This window comes from Biomphalaria glabrata, chromosome 8 (assembly GCF_947242115.1).
Source record: "Biomphalaria glabrata chromosome 8, xgBioGlab47.1, whole genome shotgun sequence".
NCBI lineage: Eukaryota > Metazoa > Mollusca > Gastropoda > Planorbidae > Biomphalaria > Biomphalaria glabrata.
The window spans coordinates 32,407,976-32,429,581 of NC_074718.1; the positions used below are offsets into that span (position 1 = coordinate 32,407,976).

The 21,606-nt window shown below is 37.5% G+C and overlaps 1 protein-coding gene across 1 annotated transcript in view; it reads right to left on the reverse strand.

Annotated features, from left to right (window-relative positions):
• The window catches only part of LOC106067329 (protocadherin gamma-A10-like), a 183,515-nt gene that overhangs the window by 161,508 nt on the left and 401 nt on the right, over positions 1-21,606 (reverse strand). The window lies entirely within an intron of this gene.

Sequence of the window (21,606 nt, forward strand, 5' to 3'; positions counted from 1 at the left end):
TCGATTTCTTCAAAATAAAAGTAAATGGGGCGGGGCTAGAGCTGGTAATGTTACTATGATATTTATATTTATGTAGTCCGCAGTGAATGAAGGAATGGTGGATGCGCGCACGCATGTCTGCTCACGCGAAAGTGCATCAATTAAAACACTGCTCGCCTCATTGAGAACAAACGTTTGCAAGCTCACGCAAGTGACGGAACTAAAAGGGAGAGAATCAAATAGGTTTACATCGCGTGACCAAAGGGAGACAATGCCAGACTGAGAAAGCACACAACCACACGCACACTCGCACTGATTGTTTTAAGGTAATCGGCTTTAGTCACTGCAAACCCCCTCCTTCTTTTTATCTTCCAGAGATTTCTCTTTGATGTGTCCAAAATAACCAACAACATAAGAAACTAATATACAAGGTTCAGCTTTTACAAAATAGTCTGTCCTTGAAGGTTGGGACCCTGTAGTTGATTTTGTATCTAAAGTCTCTCTCTCTCTCTCTTCGATACGTTGTCAGTCTCATAATTTTTTTACCATTCAAGTTAAATTTTCCTGTTTAATATAGAAGGTATCTAGAATAGAATTTAGATAAGAGACAGAACCAGTACCGACAAAAACCAAATGGCAGGTGACCAAACGTCAGAACATGAATACGATGGCTTGATGGTGTATAGGCAGGTCTACAACTGAATAGTTAGGGCACGAATACAAAGGCTTGATGGTGTAGAAACAGGTCTACAACTCAATAGTTAGACCATGAATACAAAGGCTTGATGGTGTAGAAACAGGTCTACAACTCAATAGTTAGGGCATGAATACAATGGCTTGATGATGTAGAAACAGGTCTACAACTCAATAGTTAGGGCATGAATACAATGGCTTGATGGTGTAGAAACAGGTCTACAACTCAATAGTTAGGGCATGAATACAATGGCTTGATGGTGTAGAAACAGGTCTACAACTCAATAGTTAGGGCATGAATACAATGGCTTGATGGTGTAGAAGCAGGTCTACAACTCAATAGTTAGGGCATGAATACAATGGCTTGATGGTGTAGAAGCAGGTCTACAACTCAATAGTTAAGGCATGAATACAATGGCTTGATGGTGTAGAAACAGGTCTACAACTCAATAGTTAAGGCATGAATACAATGGCTTGATGGTGTAGAAACAGGTCTACAACTCAATAGTTAGGGCATGAATACAATGGCTTGATGGTGTAGAAGCAAGTCTACAACTCAATAGTTAGGGCATGAATACAATGGCTTGATGGTGTAGAAACAGGTCTACAACTCAATAGTTAGGGCATGAATACAATGGCTTGATGGTGTAGAAACAGGTCTACAACTCAATAGTTAGGGCATGAATACAATGGCTTGATGGTGTAGAAGCAGGTCTACAACTCAATAGTTAGGGCATGAATACAATGGCTTGATGGTGTAGAAGCAGGTCTACAACTCAATAGTTAAGGCATGAATACAATGGCTTGATGGTGTAGAAACAGGTCTACAACTCAATAGTTAAGGCATGAATACAATGGCTTGATGGTGTAGAAACAGGTCTACAACTCAATAGTTAGGGCATGAATACAATGGCTTGATGGTGTAGAAACAGGTCTACAACTCAATAGTTAGGACATGAATACAATGGCTTGATGGTGTAGAAGCAGGTCTACAACTCAAAAGTTAAGGCATGAATACAATGGCTTGATGGTGTAGAAGCAGGTATACAACTCAATAGTTAAGGCATGAATACAATGGCTTGATGGTGTAGAAACAGGTCTACAACTCAATAGTTAGGGCATGAATACAATGGCTTGATGGTGTAGAAGCAACTCCATTCTTCATCCATAGAGATGAAAGCTCAGCAGTGGTCTAAATGGAAAAAGTGTGTTGAAGCTGGCAAAGGGGCCTCTTTGAGCCCCAGCGCCAATGGGAAGGATGAATAGTTAAATATCGAATCCATTTCTTTCTTTCTCATTCACTCCTTCTCTCTTTCTATCTTCAACTCTTTTATTTTGTTTTCATGAGTATCTCCATCTCTGATTCTTCTTTTTATTTGTTTCTGATTTATCCTGCATTTCACAAAGTTGGCCTCAGTGGTCTCCCATAACTTTTCATTCTATATCTCCAGGATCGTAAATAAAACATGGCCACAAGTACTTCAAGTTTTATGTCATAGCCATAGAGATTTATGATACCACCTTCACTTTTCCTGATTGACAGAAGGAAAAAAGAAATGTCTCTTTAGACCCCGAGGCCGATCTATAAACACAACTTCCTCCCCCTTCACCCATTTTTTGTGTGCCTTTTCCTGAAGAAGAGCTCATCTTCTCATACGTAATTCTCTGTTTCCCATATCTAACTTAATGAGATGGTAAATAGTTAACGGACTGACTGACAGACGGATAAAGAGATATCTCCGGGTTAAAGAGATGGAGATAGATAGATCGATACGTAAGATCAGATGATTGTATGGATTCTGGGCTGGATTGGCGGGACTGGTTTTGTCTGGAATGCTGTGGTGACAGAGTTATGGGTGATTGGTGACGGGTTTCCTTGATCAATGTACAGATAAGAGTATAGTGTAGATAGTAATAATAATTAAATGAATCCTTAATTATCGATATATGAGAAGACCCAAAATTTAAGTTAAAATATTTTTAGATGAATATAGATTATAGATCCAAACTCCACATCTCGTGAGGCTTGATCGAATTGGCAGTTTTTGTGTAGGTCGTATTTTATTTTTAAATGTCATATTTGCATAGAAATTATTATGTGTTAATATCAAAACTTCATATTTCAACTAGTGACACTGTGTATTGATCGTAAAAAAAGGTAAAGTACGGTACCCATTTAAGACCTTACGATATAAGGGGCAAATGAGGTCCTCTGTTTCTGTGGGACATGGTTAATTAGGACGTCATGTGACCAGCTTAAGACCAACTGCCTTTATTTTTCCACAACTGATGTAAGGTACCCATTAGAGTGCATGGAGTCAGGGGCGTCCTAAGAATTCCGAAATTCAAAATTTCAGTCTTCACAGGGATTCGAACCCGATACTCCACGGTCCGAAAGCCAAGCGCCTTACAACTCACTAACAACGCACAATACCTGACATTGTAGTTTTGTCAAAATCACAAATTCCTTGTTTGTACCGGTTACACCAAAAAAAAGGTTGCTCTTTATAGTTTTTCCTATCACGTGTAGGACGTAATCATCTTCTTTTTTGAAGTAACGTCTGTATTATATAAGATAAGATGAAAAGCTCTAATTCAAATATGACTTAACTATTTTATTGCTAAAGTAAGAATTTAAGAAACGATCTATGCTTTTTTTTTTGTTTTTGTAATAACGAGGTTAATACCGAAATGTATTATAAACATTCAAAGTTCCTTCACGTTGGAAATGGCCTTGATCTTCGAAAGAATCATAATGTGGTCAGCAAAGATAATCTTAATGTGGTCAGCAAGAAGATCCTAGTGTGGTCAGCAAGACCTTTTGTAGCGCACATAGGACGTCAAGAGAATGATCTTACGTCATTCGGTAAAAGGGTGACCGTTTAGACCCTGGAATGACTGTTTAGACCCTGGAATGACTGTTGGACTCTCAAAGAACTTTGCGCGTTCTTCACAAGGACGTAACAAATCCCTTTGCCGCAGTGGCCACTCACAGCACCATTACGTCATCATTTCGTGTACTTACTTCAATCATCAACATTTCTTGCAATGTCCTTTTTACTTAATGATATTAAGATATAGATTTTCTTTGGCGAGCTGAAAGGAAGACGGCGTAATAGAGGTGCCCCCTATAAGTGCTATAAAGATCAACTCAAGCATTTCGACCTCGCTGGCATAGAGGAAAGTAGCTGGCAGCAGATGTGGGACACACATTTGAGACCCATAGAAAATCCGTTATTAAAGACAGGCGCAGAAGACAGAAAGAAAACAAGATGCATGAAAATATGCAAGTCGCAACTGAGTTTGCGTAGTCATCTGAAACACTGAACTCGTCCTTAATCTTTGGAATCAAAGACATTGCCATTATATTATTATTATTATTATTATTATGTAAAAGACCGTCTTCGCATTCCCCTATCATCACGTCGGTACGCGTCCTTCAGTTTCAGTAAAAACTGGTATAAGAATAAAAAGTGTATATAAATACAATTATATACAAAGATGACAGTGTCGTTCGAACAATATACACAAGGAGGTTTTTAAATATTTTTTTTTCAATTTCTATGAATCTGTGATAGAAACAAATCTATATTTAAGTAACAGTGACAAATCTACATATATACAGAAAAAGTGTCAAAGCATGTGCAGTAACTATCTAGATAAACATAAGTAATTCTTTGAGGCTAACATTTACTACGAGCCGAAGCTCAAAAAAAAAACACCAAAGAACCATATCTCTACAAAGGGAACAGAGCCGGGCTTATACCTGTGCAATTGAATCCTATCCATACAGATAAGCATTGGAATATAATCTCTATTTTCTTAATAAAATAACATTTATCAACAGGCAATAGAACTCTTCTGCTTGAGAGTTAATAAAAAAAAATGTGTCATTTATAAATGCACCTGTCATGCCTGCTTTCTCTCTTCCATCCGCTGTGCTACCATCTTCCAATCCATTCACATGAAGTGGTCACGGGATCTTAAGCAGCCGCTGACCCAATTATCCTCTCATATCTCACTCCGGACAGAAAGAGTTGATGGAATATTAAAACTACAGTCAATAAAAGATATAATGAAGATTGAAGCTTAGCAAGTATGACGCACGGGTTAAAACATAATACATAGTACAGATTTAAAGTACATTGTTGTTTTTTTTTTTTTTTTTGACGTATATCCAAATATAAGGCTTTACTTCAAGTCCAAAGATTAAGGAAGAATGTGAAACATTTCCTCCAGCCTGCGCTCATTATTTATATATATATATGACCTACAAATTTTGCCACGGAGGACAAAGCCGTTGACTGCTGTTGGTTGATTTAAGTTCACTTTTCGCCGTCCACGACTGTCTTTCACAAAAGCTTTCTTTTTTTGGTCTCAAATGTTGTGTGTCTGTCGGACTTTGTAATTGTTGAGCAATTCTTTATGAAGCCACATTATAGACACTTAGCAAATACGTAAATGCTTAGCATTTTTAAAGTTTTACTCCCCCCCCCCCCTTTTATATCAGACCGAAAAAAAAAACTTAAAAAATAACGTAACATAAAATAAATAAATAACATTTTGTTGTCTAATGAAAGCAAATTTGGAAGTGTTGACTCCCATATGACTTTCTTACAACTAGAGACGCAAAAAGGGCCAAGAAGTGAATCCCTTATGACTTTCTTACAACTAGAGACGCAAAAAGGGCCAAGAAGTGAATCCCTTATGACTTTCTCACAACTAGAGACGCAAAAAGGGCCAAGAAGTGAATCCCTTATGACTTTCTTACAACTAGAGACGCAAAAAGCGCCAAGAAGTGAATCCCTTATGACTTTCTTACAACTAGAGACGCAAAAAGCGCCAATAAGTGAATCCCTTATGACTTTCTTACAACTAGAGACGCTCAAAAAGCCAAGAAGTGAATCCCTTATGACTTTCAGTTCTCGAACGTTAGAAGCTTCGTCTTCTTCTTCGTTGTCATTTTACATGTTAGAGGGTTCAGATCAGTAATTCTATACCTGAGATGAACTGCGCAGTGGTTTTTCAGATCAGGCAGTTCAAATCAGTAATTCTATACCTGAGATGAACTGCGCATTGGTTTTTCAGATCAGGCAGTTCAGATCAGTAATTCTATACTTGAGATGAACTGCGCAGTGGTTTTTCAGATCTGGCAGTTCAGATCAGTAATTCTATGCCTGAGATGAACTGCGCAGCGGTTTTTCAGATCAGGCAGTTCAGATCAGTAATTCTATAGCTGAGATCAACCGCACAGTGGTTTTTAGATCAGACAGTTCTCCACATAGTTTTTCCTCTGTAGGAGGTTTTAGGAGCCAGAGTCTTGTTCGGGCCTCTTCATTTAGTATTCAGCTTTGAAGGACATGGTCAGCATTCTATGGATATGCTTTTTTTTAATGGAACACAGGTGAGTCCATGTAGACATGGTGTAGCAGAACATGGTGTAGCAGAACATGGGGGGTGTGGTCACTTATGTGCACCGATATCTTAATTAATATTTTAATTGGAGAGGTATTTTTTTTGTTAGAAAGTAAATTGTCGCCGAGTCTCACCAACGTAGAACTAGCGCATTGTCGCCGAGTCTCACCAACGTAGGACTAGCGCATTGTCGCCGAGTCTCACCAACGTAGAACTAGCGCATTGTCGCCGAGTCTCACCAACGTAGGACTAGCGCATTGTCATGTCGTTTCACCAAAGTAGGATTGATTAAGGTTTGTATGATTCCTTCATTTTACATTTAAAATGTGACGGTTTATATGCATTTGTTTTAGAAATGAAATGATGTTCTAATGCGATACAGTGACGTTTTGTTTTTTTTAAATTTAGTATTGTTTAGTTACATCAATGTTATGTACAACACAAGGGTCAACAAAACAAGGCAATTAGGACTCCTGAGGAGCAGTCGTCAATAAGTGCTTCTCCGGAGCCAAAAGTTTTGATTTATACTCATACATTATACATTGGAAGAGCCATTTTTAACATCCGTATAATATATCTACATATTTTTAATCGCTGTACATTTATTGGTATTACACTACTTTGCATATTAAACATAAGAACAAGATAGTAAATGAATGTAAAATGAACTTCATTGAAGGAAGTTTACTTGCCTATTTATGAACAGAACAACGATTATAATTTTTCTGATTCTTTATATTATTAATTCATGTATTATAACTAGTAAACATTTACCGTAATATTTAAGAAATCAATAAGAATTTAACCCAAAAAAGAATACATTTATAATTGAGTACCAGGTACTTCGCTCGGTTAAACACTAAGGAAGTAGATATACCCGATGTTGTTGTTGCTTGAAAATATCTTCGTAACAACAAAAATGTAGGATCGGGTAAAGGCTATCAATCTGAAGAGTTGCTTGTGTGTTCTGGTAGTTCTAAATGTCATTATTTTGGTATAGAACAATAGACTTTGGAGCTTGAACGCATTGTAATAATTCACCAGCGAAATAAAGTATTACCCTGCATAGTAGGACTATGTTAATTATTCTAAGCTATCTAAACTTGGAACAGTTAGTTTTTTGCTTTGAACAGAAAAATCGACCTATGAGATTCATAGATAACATCTGTTTGTTTACCAGGTCACAATACATTTTAACAAGGGGTCAAAATAAATACTTATCGATTGTATTGGGAGGTTTCTACACAAAAGTGAAGGGATTCGACTCACCAAATAGTACATTTTAAAACCATCAAACATAAGAATATTCATAACTTGTGTTTAAACGTATAGTTTTGAATTGTAATGTTTATTTTTCAATATTAAGTGACTTGAAAGAAAAATACTTCTATGCAATAGTATATCTTGTCATACGGTGTGTGATATGTGGCTGAGTGACTAGAGTCGGTTGGCTACTTATCAAATGGGCTCGAGATTTAATCCCGACTCGAGCAGAGTTATGTTTACAGGTACCCGCTCACCCCACTGTCCCACTAAAACGTTTTGGCCATAGCGCTCTGTGAAGGCTATAAAAATGACAGTTGCACTATTAAAAGAGTATTCACTATTAAAATATTAAAATTCTTACAGCGAAACTTTTTTTTTTTCTTACAAGAGCCCGTTTTCAACATACTGCTCGTGGGCCTAGGCGCAATGAACGTGTAAGTCAATGAACGTGTAAGTCAATGAACGTGTAAGTCAACCCCCGTAGAGTGTAAAATATTTATCAGTATTGCAGAACAGATTATATACATTCGCAAGGTCTGACAGTGTACTTTTCATTACTTATTACATGTATTGAATGAAGAGTTCATGTTCTTGCTACTTCCTTTGAAAAGAGTTATTGATCTTGTCATGATTGAAAATGACAGGCTACCAATTTTCTGGACTTGGGTTTAAGATGGATACACATTTCATTGAAGAAAATGCAGGCCAGGTACAAGACTTTATTACAGGCCAGAATAAGGAGTTATTATCGTGGAAATCAACGCCGAAGAGTGCAAAATATTTATCAGTATTGTAGACGAGATACTATTTAGATTCTTGACGTCCAAATAGCGAAGCACACATATTCTCACAGACACACACACACATACACATATAAATACATACATACATAATATGCATATAAATATAGATACATACATACATACATACATACATACATAATATACATATAGACATACATACATACATACTACATACGCCTTACTTTCTGCTTTATATTATAGAGATCCAATCTCCCAACATGGAACGTATATAGGTCATGTAATGCTCTAATACAATCAGAGGAATAGGATAGGTATGAGGTGGAAAGAAGAAGGTGGAAACATGTGTGTGTGTGTGTGTGTGTGTGTGAGGGGTGATGTGTTTATAGTAATTGAAAATGGGGGAAGTAATATTATGGCCATAAGCACTCCCATAGCTTTGATTGGATAGTTTAGCCAATGGACTGAACAGAAGAGAAGAGGGACCAGTGCTGCTGGCCATTCATCAGAGATTTTATTCAAAGCCATTAGCCAATTGAGAGAGTGCCTCGCTTGACTGCTTTCTAGAAAATTTACGTTTTAAAGAAAATCATTAGCTACACTTCTTTTTTTTTTTTATTTTTTTTTTTTTAATCTTAAAAGCTAAACTTTATTTTTCTTGCCGATTATGTGTCTAAACACGCACGTGAAGATAAGGAAGTTGTTGAATATCGGCACCTTGGATTGTCCGACTACAGACAGATTGCACCAATGGTTGGGCCTGGAAGTAGGCTATCTCTGTCACACCACGTGGTGTTTTTGTTTCTGTCGAAATGTCGCTGATAAATAAAACATTGTATATCAAACGTGAAAATAACAACTCTTTTTAATGTTGTTGGCTGATTCAGGCAACCCGCTTCTTGCTTTAAAAGGAGTGGAAAGAAAGAACGTAGACCAGTTTTTCCTGGTATATGGAAAATGCAGGAATTGCGGTGGCTGATTGGTAAGGCACTTAGCTTCCAAGCCGGACGTTTCCGGGTTCGAATCCTGGTGAGGACTGGGATTTTTAATTTCGGGATCTTAAGGGCGCCTTTGAGTCCACCCATTGGAGAAAAGTAAAGGCGGTTGGTCGTTAACCGTGGGCCATAGAAACAGATGACCTTTTAGATCATCTGTCCTATAGACCAATGGTCTAAAGGGGGAATATGCAGGCGGACACGCACATAAAAGTAGTACAGAGAGGCGGACCTACAAACAGATATATTGACTGACATAGACAGAATAGATAGATATATTGACTGACATAGACAGAATAGATAGATATATTGTTATATAGATATATAGATTAGATATAGGTATGTAGGTAGATAGATAAAATAAAAGCTGTATTGAAATGTTCTCAGCTCCAATGATATGCCATAGGAACAGCTGTTCTTCTCAAATACCCTCTACAAAACGTCAGAACAGTTATTTTATGCGTTGTCTTTCCTGACACCACTAGCATACAGAGAAATTGACGTTTTTGTTTCCCCTCTCACTTTCTTGAAGTAAAAAGTAATTCCTACTTTGACGCTATTCGATACTCTGGAAAGTCGATGATACACTCTTAAGTTTGTTTGAAATCCGCCCCGCCCACACCCTCACACTACCTCCCAACAAATTCCATTTTTTTTTTTTTTTTTTTTTTTTAATGATGGCGCGTGACTTTAATCATAGTGTATTACATCATTGTCAGTGGTTTGTCAATACCTTTGACCCTAGAAAACTGACTTACTTTATTTCAATACACGTACACTGGTGGGTGCAGCTGATATCTTTCTGGATTCTAAATAATTGATGCCAAACTTAGGGCTCTTGAACGATCACCTTGACCTATCCCTTAGTCTGTTGGATCATGGAGGGCCACACAAGAGTTGTCGACCGTCTTTCTCTTTGCCTCTCTGTCTTTGACCTTGGATAGGGTCTCTTTCATTGGCAGTCCCGCCCATTCTTATAAGTTGTCTAACCATCGCTTTCTCTGTCTGCTTCTTCTCCTTTTTCCTGGTAATGTTCCCTGAAGGAAGATCTTTGCGAGCCCCAAATATAAACAGTGAATACATACACACATTTTTCTATTTAAACTTTTTAAACAAATGCAAATATTATGACACATTAGCACTGGCAGATATATCAACAGAAAGAATATCTCAAACGCACACTAAAATACACTCACACCCACTCACTTTCACACACACAAACAAACACACACACACACACTCACTCACACACTTATAATCCTACAGACATTCACATTCAAGTTTAGTGTTTCACGTGACCAAGCAAACACAGTGGCGACCTATATACTTTTACAAATTAGATTTACTTTTGTTTTCAACTTGCATGTCTACGAATTTTATATTGAATCGACTCCGCATTTATAGATTCTTACTTGTGGACATATTCACCATAAATGGACCTCCCTCTAACACTTAAACTCTAGAATTATAATCTTTTATTAGGAATTTCTAAATATATGAAAAACTGTTGCAAAACAAAAAATTGTCTTAGAATCTAAGAAATACTTTCTCTTTATGTCTCCACTCCTCTCACTATCTCTCTCTCTCTCTTTCTCTCTCTCTCTTTCTCCCTCTCTCTTTCTCCCTCTCTCTCCCTCTTTCTTTCTCTACTCTCTTTCTCCCTCTCTCTTTCTCCCTCTTTCTTTCTCTTGTCTTTCTCTTCTCTCTCTTTCTCTTGTCTTTCTATCCCCTCTCTTTCTTCCTCTCTCTTTCTCTTGTCTTTCTATCCCCTCTCTTTCTTCCTCTCTCTTTCTCTTGTTTTTCTATCCTCTCTCTTTCTCCCTCTCTCTTTCTCTTGTCTTTCTCTACTCTCTCTTTCTCCCTCTCTCTTTCTCCCTCTTTCTTTCTCTTGTCTTTTTCTTCTCTCTCTTTCTTCCTCTCTCTTTCTCTTGTCTTTCTCTCCCCTCTCTTTCTTCCTCTCTCTTTCTCTTGTCTTTCTCTTCTCTCTCTTTCTTCCTCTCTCTTTCTCTTGTCTTTCTCTCCTCTCTCTTTCTGCCTCTCTCTTTCTCTTGTCTTTCTCTCCCCTCTCTTTCTTCCTCTCTCTTTCTCTTGTCTTTCTCTCCTCTCTCTTTTTCCCTCTCTCTTTCTCCCTTTCTCTTTCTCCTCTCTCACTTTCTCTAGATTGTAAATTAAATAAAATACTAGGCATAAAATGTGAATTATGTAAATGTGTATGGTATAAAAGAGTATGACATTAATGTGTATGATCTAAAGTTGTATGATCTAAATCTGTATGATCTAAATGTTTATCTGCGTGATCTAATTAAACAATGTGTATTGATCGGATCGCAACTAGATCTGTTAACTATGTCAAAACATGTCGCCTCAAAGACCAACTGAAAACCTGGCCCAGTGCTATGTTAAAGGGCCGCCACTTTTCTTTCTCCCCCTTCCCTCCAGCAAACTTTCTCTCTAAAATAATCTCATGAATCTGTTTATATCTACAAGCAAATAGTCTTCATATCAGTCGAGATTGACGCCAGAGAATAGACTCCACGCAATACGATTACATGAAGTTTGGAAGAGGATATGCCCAGGACTTCAAGGCTCTAACCCAGTGGTTCCCAAACTTTTTTGTCTCGTAGACCCCTTGCCATGTTTTCTGGTTATCGGTAGACCCCCTGCTTAACTTTCAAATTTTTGCAAATTCAACATTTTTTTTAAAACTAATTTCTATCTGTACAAAAAGTAAAGTTCCCCTCAGACCTTGTGGTCTATAGAGCATATGATGTAAAGGTCATCTGTTTCTGTGGCCTACGATTATCGAGGGTGTCATGTGGCCAGCACAACGACCAACAGCCTTTACTTTCCCCAACTAATGTCAGGTACCCATTAGAGTTGGGTGGCCTCAGAGGCGCCCAAAAGATCCCGAAATTAAAAATCCAAGTCTTCAACAGGATTCAAACTCGGGACCCGCGGTTCGGAAACCAACCACTTTACCGCTCAGCCAAAACGCCTCCTAATTTCTATCTGTAGAGAGTTGAAAAGTGAAAAAGTAATTTAAAGCTACATATTAGAGATTTTAGAGATCTCTCTTTTTTATTGATAAAATTCAAAACCAATTAAAATAGCAATATGTATTGCTGGAATCTCCAAACACAATGACCTTAAGTATCATTGTAAGAGTTTTCGCAAAGAGCAGTTTCTCGTGTATTTGTTGACGTTTCACGAGTTGCTCAAATATTGTGTCCGCGCGAAGATGTTATCACTATCAGGAGAAAGAGCGAAGGCGAGTGACTGTCGCCTAAACCAGTAAGCTTCGAGCATGAAGGGCTCATTAGTATTGGCTGGCTACCCACCTAGCAGAAGTAAAACTGAATTCAAAACTCTCCTGTCTTGCAACTCAAACATGGGAAAGGTTTTGTGGGTTAACCTAAGGAAAAATAAGGAGCCGGCGACCATAATGCAGTTTGCAGCACACACTACTACATCCTGTCATAACCTGTGACGCTGCTGAGCCCAAACTTATATATGTAGTTTGGAAAGAATTACATATGAAGCTTTTAATTTTATAACTCATGCCATCGAAGCAACCTTGAACTGTATTGCTGCTTAAAGAAATTCTTTAAATAATATCAGATGTGGGTTTGTGTAAAACAGGTTTTAAAACTACAACGGCTGATAAAAATCAATGTTTTACCTATGGTGTTTTCCGCATTTTGCCATAAATAAGTAAATTTCCCCTTTCAGACATTGTGAGGATGTTATGGTCATCTGTTTCTTTGGCCAACGGTTAACGAGCAGGGTGTCATGTGGGCAGAACAACGACCAACCGCCTTTACTTTTACTAACATAATTCAGGTACCCATTAGAGATGGGTGGACTCAGGGGAGCCCTGAAAATCCTGAAATTCAAAATTCACAGAGATTCGAACCCAGGACCCCAATTACGGAAGCCAAGCGCTTAACCACTACCACCACACCCTTATTTTGCTATAAGTGAACAGATATTGTAAGACTCATAAACCACCATCTTCTCTACATGATGTTGAATAGAGATTTTGTGGGTCTATTCTGAACTTTATCTTTGAATGTTCAAAAGTTTTTCAAATATATATCTTTTTATCAGGGTGATATTGTCGCAGATGATCCTCAAGCGTAATTAATTTCATATCGTCATAAAAAAGGCAATCGGTAACCGCTTGGTTGACAAGGAAAGAATGAACAATTTTATATAATCAACGCTAGATAGTCTACATTTCTTTTTGTTAAACATTATTTACATGAAGACAAAAAAATAAAGTTATTTTAAAAAGTATTGAAATTAAATACAACAATTTTTCGTTTGAATAGCAGGATAAATATTTAAATGATTAACTAAGTTACAAATTATATATAGTGTGAAGAATTACATTAATGGGATGTAAAAATTAAAGTCACGACCTGCTATATGATATCTATTATCATAGACCCCCTTGGACATCTCATGGACCCCCAATTTGTTTTTTCACTTTTGTAGACCCCTTGAAAGTCTTCGTAGACCCCTGGGGGTCTATATAGACCACTTTGGGAATCACTGCTCTAACCTCAGGAAAGATAGAAACTAGATAGAACAATTGAAAGTAGCCGTCACCTCTTCCCCCCTCGTTTTGTTGTTTCATTTGCCCTGTGTGTTTAAGTGTGCTTGGGGCTGAGATAACAAATAATGGTCTTGAAGGATATGTTCAAATCTATACTTTGTGTTGACCTCTAGCACTGAACAGAACATCAAAGACCGAGCGGAATTCCTTGAAGAGTAATTTAATGCAACATGAAGCTAGAATGTAGAAAAGGGGGGGGGGTATTTAAAACATTTTCTTAACTATTAAAAGATTAAGCGATAAAGGAGAACAATCAAAAGTGATTAAAAAAGAAAGAAAAAAAAGCGTTTGTTTGTAACACGTAGAATGGACAAGAAAAAGGAAGAAATAAGACGAGAGATGGAAAAGAGACAAAATAAAAAGAGAGGGAGAGGAAAAGAGAGACAGAGAGAGCACAAAAAAAAGGGGGGATTGATACTGAAAAAAAAAGATAAAATGTACAAATGATCTCCCAGATGGAATGTAAAACAAAAGCAATAGGAATCTGGAAGAGAATGATTGATAGAGAAAAGGATCCACTAGAAAGAAAGAGCCACTGATGAGAAAGAGCCCCTAGTCTCTAGCAAAAAAAAAAAAAAAAGAGTAAATATTAAGAGTCTTAGAAAACAAGAACAATGGCTAGAAAGAGCCCTTAGTGCCTAGAAATAAAGAGCCACTATCAAGAAAGAGCCGCTAGAAAGTAAGATCCACTGACGAGACCAGTGCACCAATGAGTTACAAACAAGAACAATGGACAAAAAGTATTTTCAAAAACAAAACGTTATATAAGGAAAAGAATCGCTCAATAACCTCCATATCTCTCAGTGTTGCAAGATTTATCACTCTTTTCTATGAAAAACAAATCTAATTAATTAATTACCACTAATAAATTGAATAATTTTGCAAAGTTTCAACTTTGCAATGGAGAAATAAGAGAAATAACATCTGCAATATTTATACCAGACAGACAGAGTTGATATAAGATTTGTAAAAACAAAAGTTTATACAGACATAAAAAAAACCCATCAAAATTGTCAAGAATAAATAAAGGGAGAGAAAAAGCTGTGTGTTAATAAAAGACGAAATCAATGACTCAACATGAATGCTATCAATAATAAAGATGTAGAGAAGGGAGACAAGTTTTTTTATATTCCTGCTCACTCACATAGTTGCATATTTCTATACTTAATAACAGACTGTCTCCCTAATAGCAGTCCATATAACATTACTACCTTAACGGAACACTTCTCACATTCTGGGTATTTAGCGGAACACTTCGCACATTCTGAGTGTTTAGCGGAACACATTCTGAGTGTTTAGCGGAAAACTTAGCTTATTTTTTTAGAGCGATTAACTCACGTGACGGCATACTAGTACTTCTTAGAACACCTAATCAGACCTCGCGGAACACTAGGGTTCCGCGGAACACAGTTTGGAAAACACTGCTTTCTAGGATTAATCGAGTGAATCTGGAAAAACTAGAGAGAGGAAGAAAAAAAGATGGGGAGAGGCTGGCTGTTATAGAGAACGAGAGAATAAGATATACTGCATATACAAATTCTTGTCCATCTACTGTGGTTATGGAGCTCAGTTGCGTAAACACATGACTTGTCTAGAAACAAAACACGAGATATAAATTCATCAATTTTTTCATAACCAGTAAGTTCCCAGAAAGTCGGTGGGTCAAAAATGAGTTGTCGGTCGTCGGAGTGAAGTAACATTACTGATGTCTAGACAGAGGCCAAAAAAATAAAATGCAATTTAATATGCACTACAGCAGTGCTCCCCCAGACCTTTTACTTAACGGAACACTTTGCACATTCGGAGTATTTCACGGAACACTTTGCACATTCGGAGTATTTAGCGGAACACTTTGCACATTCGGAGTATTTAGCGGAACACTTTGCACATTCGGAGTATTTAGCGGAACAATTTGTTCATTGTTGTTAGAGAGATAATACATGTGGTGGCCTACTAGCTAATTATTCTAGTAGTTTGCGGAACATCTATTCAGGCCTCGCGGAACGTTAAAGGTTACACGGAACCTAGTTTGGGAAACACTGTACTACTATACTAAGCTACATTTGTATCTTTTCATCTAGAATATTTGTAGTTACAATTACGATCTTTCTGTACAGTGTTCATTGTTTTCATTTTTTGCCTTTTTAACTAGTGTGTGTTCTTTCAAAAACTGTCGAAGTGGAATCAATTTCTATTGAAAAAAAAGTTTTTCTGAGATAGAACAAGAAAAAACATAAAAATACTTTTAAAAGTAAGTGTAATTTTAGCAATTAGTTTAGATTTTTTGTACGATTGACCTACACATGTAAATATGTGCGAAAGAAATATGTGTACCAATGATTTTTGTTTACTTTTAAGCTTTCTCAATGCGCTATAATCCTATCACTTGTCTGGATCAGTTGTCACAGGGGAAGGGAAGAAGTGGGTATGTTGGTGAATGTTTACATGATCGTTCTTTAAATACATAACAAAATGTTACTCAAGATTTCTAAAGGCGACTAATTCCACTTATACAACCACATCTTTGTTTTCCGGTAATTTAGATGTGAGCAGGTCCAACTCTTCTCTAGTCTGCTCACAATCATTGTCTTTATTTCTTCTGGGTCGAGAGGAATTTAAAGAAAGAGTAAGAGAGAGAGAGAGAGAGAAAGAGAGAATTAATGTCAATGACTCAAAGTAAAGATATAATTTTACCAGGCTATTTCATCTTACTGTCCACTCACTGAATCAAAACCAATGGGTAACAAAAACACAATTTTCAAGTACACCCCTCACAGATACACCCCTCACAGATACACCTCTCACAGATACACCTCTCACAGATACACCTCCCCCCCCCCTTTTTCTCTCTATCTATCTATTTATCTTGTTTTTTTTATAAGAATTTCTCTTTTTTTTTCTTTAACTCGGCGCCCAACTTCCCAGCCCTATTTCCTTCAGTCAGCAGAAATGACCTTTCCCAGTACTCAGTGCGTTCTTAAATCGACACCTTCAGAGGTCACGCTTAAAAAGCCAGTTAATTGAACATAGTGTTGCAGTCTTAGTACTTAGATCTACTACCCCTCCACCACTCTCCACCGCCCCCCAGCTGCACCGGCGCCCCTACCTCTGATTATGTAAATGTCACATCTTTGTCCCGAAATGTCACAGCCAGTTTTGCTGTTGCCAACTCTCTTTTCAACCCGGACCCCAATCAAGCAAATATGACTGCATGCCGGAGTGAATCTAAGCCTTGAATTATACATACGTCAATTAGGTTAATGAGAATGTTGACCACGTCTAGGTCTGTATTTCTGTGTACATTCATACAATGTTTTTATTTGGTTAATAAACTTATCTTATTTATAACAAACTTGCTTATGTTAAACAATCTTTTCTGCTCAGTTGAGTTACCAAAAGATATGATGGCTAGGTAGTTACTACTTTCTAGAGATGCGCCTTTATGCTTCATCTAGTACTATTCACTAACAGGTAACGAATAATTCAAAATGGTTTCTTGATGTTCGACCATTGGGTTTCAATAGATCACTTTGTTTTAAAAGCCGCAAAGAAGGCGTTATTAGGAGTTTTATTCTTAAGTAAAGTTCCCTTTCAGACTTTTTTGTCTATAGTATAGGGTAAAGGTCATCTGTTTCTGTGGCCTACGGTTAACGAGGGTGTCATGTGACCAGCAACTAATGTCAGGTACCCATTAGAGCTGGACGGAATCTTGAGGGGACTCAGAGGTGCCCGAAAATCCCGATATTAAAAATCCCAGTGCTCACCAGGATTCGAACCCAGGACCCAGATACGGAAGCCAAGGGCTTTACCGCTCAGCAACCGCGTTGCACAATATACAGAAGAAGACTTACTTATAAATGTGTAAACAAAAATCGACCATTGATCAAAACATTTAAAATATTCGTATAATGAAATGAAAAGCTACAAATACTTTGTGCGACCCTTGTGTTATTTTCTGATTACTTTTGAGGTCTGGATGTTTGATTAACAATTTACTAATACAGTGATCAAAACATGATTTTAACTAAAAAGCGACCTGGGACGTCTGGGTTTGTGTATGTAAAGACTTATTCTCGCGTACGACTTCAAATACAAGAGGACAGACTTGGCCACGCAGATCATTAACTCATTGTCGGTTCTAACGTCTCTGACGCCTCGGGCAAGCTCGGGTTAAGATTTCTTTGAAAGATAGCGTTACACATTTCATAAGCGAAAGAAAAAAAAATAATATAGGTAGGACTAAACAGATTTATGTCCACAAGCCAAACCAAAAATTACGCTTTTTTTCGCCGATTCCATTACAAAGCTTATATCAACTCACTCTGTCTATCTGTCTGTCTGTCTGGCACTAGCGGATCCAGAACTTTGGAGTGGGGGGGGCGATTTTTTTCCAAACCCTAACCCTAACGCCCAGTAAACCCTAACCCTACGCATAAACGTGCATACAGCGCGTGCGCGCGCACACACACACACACGCACACACACACACATATATATATATATATATATATATATATATATATATATATATATATATATATATATATATATATATAAATATGAGAATTAAAAAAAGCAGCATTTCTCAACCTTCGGCGAAAACCAAAACAACTGGGGCAGCGCTATAAGGTTCTCTGGTGAAGTTCGGGGCGAAGCCCCGACGCCATAAGCGTTTTCTTGCTTTTTTCACTGCAGAAACGCATTCTCCTGACAAGTACAGCTCATTATTCATCAATGAAGTTCGGGGCGAAGCTCCGACGCCATAAGCGTTTTCTTGCTTTTTTCACTGTACTCCTGACAAGTACAGCTCATTATTCATCAATGGAGTTCGGGGCGAAGCCCCGACGCCATAAGCGTTTTCTTGCTTTTTTGACTGCAGATACGCATTCTCCTGACAAGTACAGCTCATTCTTCACAATGTAGTTCGGGGCGAAGCCCCGACGCCAAAAGCGTTTTCTTGCTTTTTTCACTGCAGAAACGCATTCTCCTGACAAGTACAGCTCATTATTCATAAATGGAGTTCGGGGCGAAGCCCCGACGCCAAAAGCGTTTTCTTGCATTCTTCATTGCAGAAACGCATTCTCCTGACATCTACAACTCATTACCCATAAATGAAGTTCGGGGCGAAGCCCCGACGCCAAAAGCGTTTTCTTGCATTCTTCTCTGCAGAAACGTATTCTCCTGACATCTACAACTCATTACTCATCAATGGAGTTCGGGGCGAAGCCCCGACGCCAAAAGCGTTTTCTTGCATTCTTCACTGCAGAAACGCATTCTCCTGACCTGAAGCTCATTATTCATACTATTAAAAAACGACCTTTCGAATAATGTTGTACTTGAAAAATATTCTAATTTGAATTTATAGACCCATAATACATTGCAAATAAAACCGATTTGTTCCTTGAAAAGATAGGATACCCCACGTATTTAGATTTTTGCTTTGATGATCGCCGCCGAAAAAAAACTTATTCGATAAATAGTATTCAAGAAAACTCTAGCATAAATTGTGAGTTATAGTCCCAAATTTATTTAGCTAGAAAAATATCAGAGTCTTTCTTAAAATACTTATGATAACTTCATGTGAAATTACAAAAACTCTGTCTGGAAATGGGAATGGCGGTAGAGTGAAAACGATTAATCCTCGCTCCTTTACTAATTTCTGCTAAAGATTGCATTTGGCATTAAAGAATAGGTATGGGGTGACTCGATATAAGAATTTAATTTATAGTATATAAAAATTATATTAGTGACAGATTTTTTTAATTTTGTAATTTCTTAACTATAATACAAAAAGAAAAAGTATTGATTTGTCCGATGGGGGAAATGCGATTGCATGTATCGCCCCTCCCACCTGGTACAACCCTTTTTCATTTAAATTTTCTAATGATACAATTTGAGATTAGAGTGTGGTACGACATATTTACAATGGGTCACATATCAATACGTAGTTTATATTATATAGATATTCAACTAATTTTATTCACAAACTATGATTCTCCACAAAAATAGGACCGCCCCCCCCAGCACTCAGAGGGCTAGAGTGGGGAGGGCAGTACTTGCAATCGCCCCCCCCCCCCCTTACCCCACCGAATCGGCCAAAATACCAGAAAGGGAGCGACATAATATAAAATTTATATATTAATTCAACTAATTTTGTTCACAAACTATGATTTCTCAATAAAAACGGACCGCCCCCCCCCCCACTCAAAGGGTTTAGGTGGGAAGGGCAGAAGAGATATTCGTCCCCTCCCCCCACCAATCGGCAAACAGGGAACGACATAATATAAAGATCGGTTAAAATATCAATAACAAGTTACAAGGATATAGATATTTAATTGATTTTGTTAGCAGGCTGTGATTTCTACCAATAAATTGGACCGCCCCCCCCACTCGAAAGTTAAGGGGGGGGGCGGGATTGATACCATCGCCCCCTCCCGACCCCACCAAATCGGCCAACATACTAGAGGGGGGGGGGCGAAATAATCTAAAAATAGGTTGAAATATAAATAATTAGTATATATTTTTAACATAAGTAATAAATTCGTATACAAATTGTGTGAATCCTATACTAAAGTTCGTCCGCCCAAGGGGGGGGGGTCGGCCGAGTGGGGGGGGCGATCGCCCCTACCGCCCCCCCCCCCTGGATCCGCCAGCTGTCTGGTACACATGTTGTACACATTATTTCTCCGTGTTCCCTTTCTCTAATCAAGTTGAAACTTCGCACGATAATTTATTGGCCCTAACAACATATTAAACATAATTTATTAGTGATCATTACTTTAGTTTGTGTCATATAAACAAAAAAAAAAGGAATTAATCCTACATTATTTAGATATATTGTTGTAAATGTGCAGCTCTTTACTTTATATAACTGTTTTAGTTTTTTTTAAATTGTGTTTTTTTTTATTTCGCTTCTTAATAATGTGGTACCAGCTTTTTATGGTGCGCACTAGCGCGGAGTCTGGAGACTGGCCTGACAGTCACTGCATATATTTATATCATTCTTCATTATAAATCAACATCGGCCAACTAAGCTTGCTTCCTCGTGGTGTCGCCTCCCTTCAAGTTATTATGATACTTTGTATTTATTTATGACACCAGGGGGTGCAATTTCATGTGTAATGCCATGCTGAATGCGAGGTGCTGGATTTGGAAGCGTTTGGCCTGCATGATTTCTGTCTGGGCGAAACAATATGTGACTCGAATGATTCTGCTAAGTATTTTATTTTCCGATTTTTTTTTTGTTACTATACACCTAAGAAACAGAAAGGGACATGATACGGGCAGACGGATCTGGAAACTAAGAAACATTTCAAATGTTCTAAATCTATCAAGCGTTCTCGATAATAAGGGGAAAGCTTAATCAGAATGAAGTCTCAAAGGTCATTTTTTTCTTTTTTTGGTAGACCTATTTGTTCCCAAAGTAGTTTTTCTGTTCACTTGCTTGCGCACAATTATTAAGAAAAAAAAAGTAATTGGTTCTTCTTAATAGGTCCATTACGGTAGAGGCGAGTGTCAAACTACATTCCAAAAATATAAGTGTGGTTTATAAGTGTACAATGCTATGCACATGTTTAAAACATTTATTATGTTATGAAAATTAATGAAAAAATAATAGTTTTTAGGAGTATGCATGCATTTATTTGGTAATGTTACTGTGTAGTTATTGCTTTCAGTATAAAGCATGTACATTCTATCACCAAACCATGGTTTATAATGTCGGTGTAGACATTTGACAGAAACAAATTAATGATGCCGTCTTTAAAAAAAAAAAAAAACTTTTTTTTAATTAATGAAAATTTGCATTCCACAAAGCCGACAAATACAATCAAACATTAAATATTTCAAAACTTTATTGTTGATCAACATTGTTAATTAT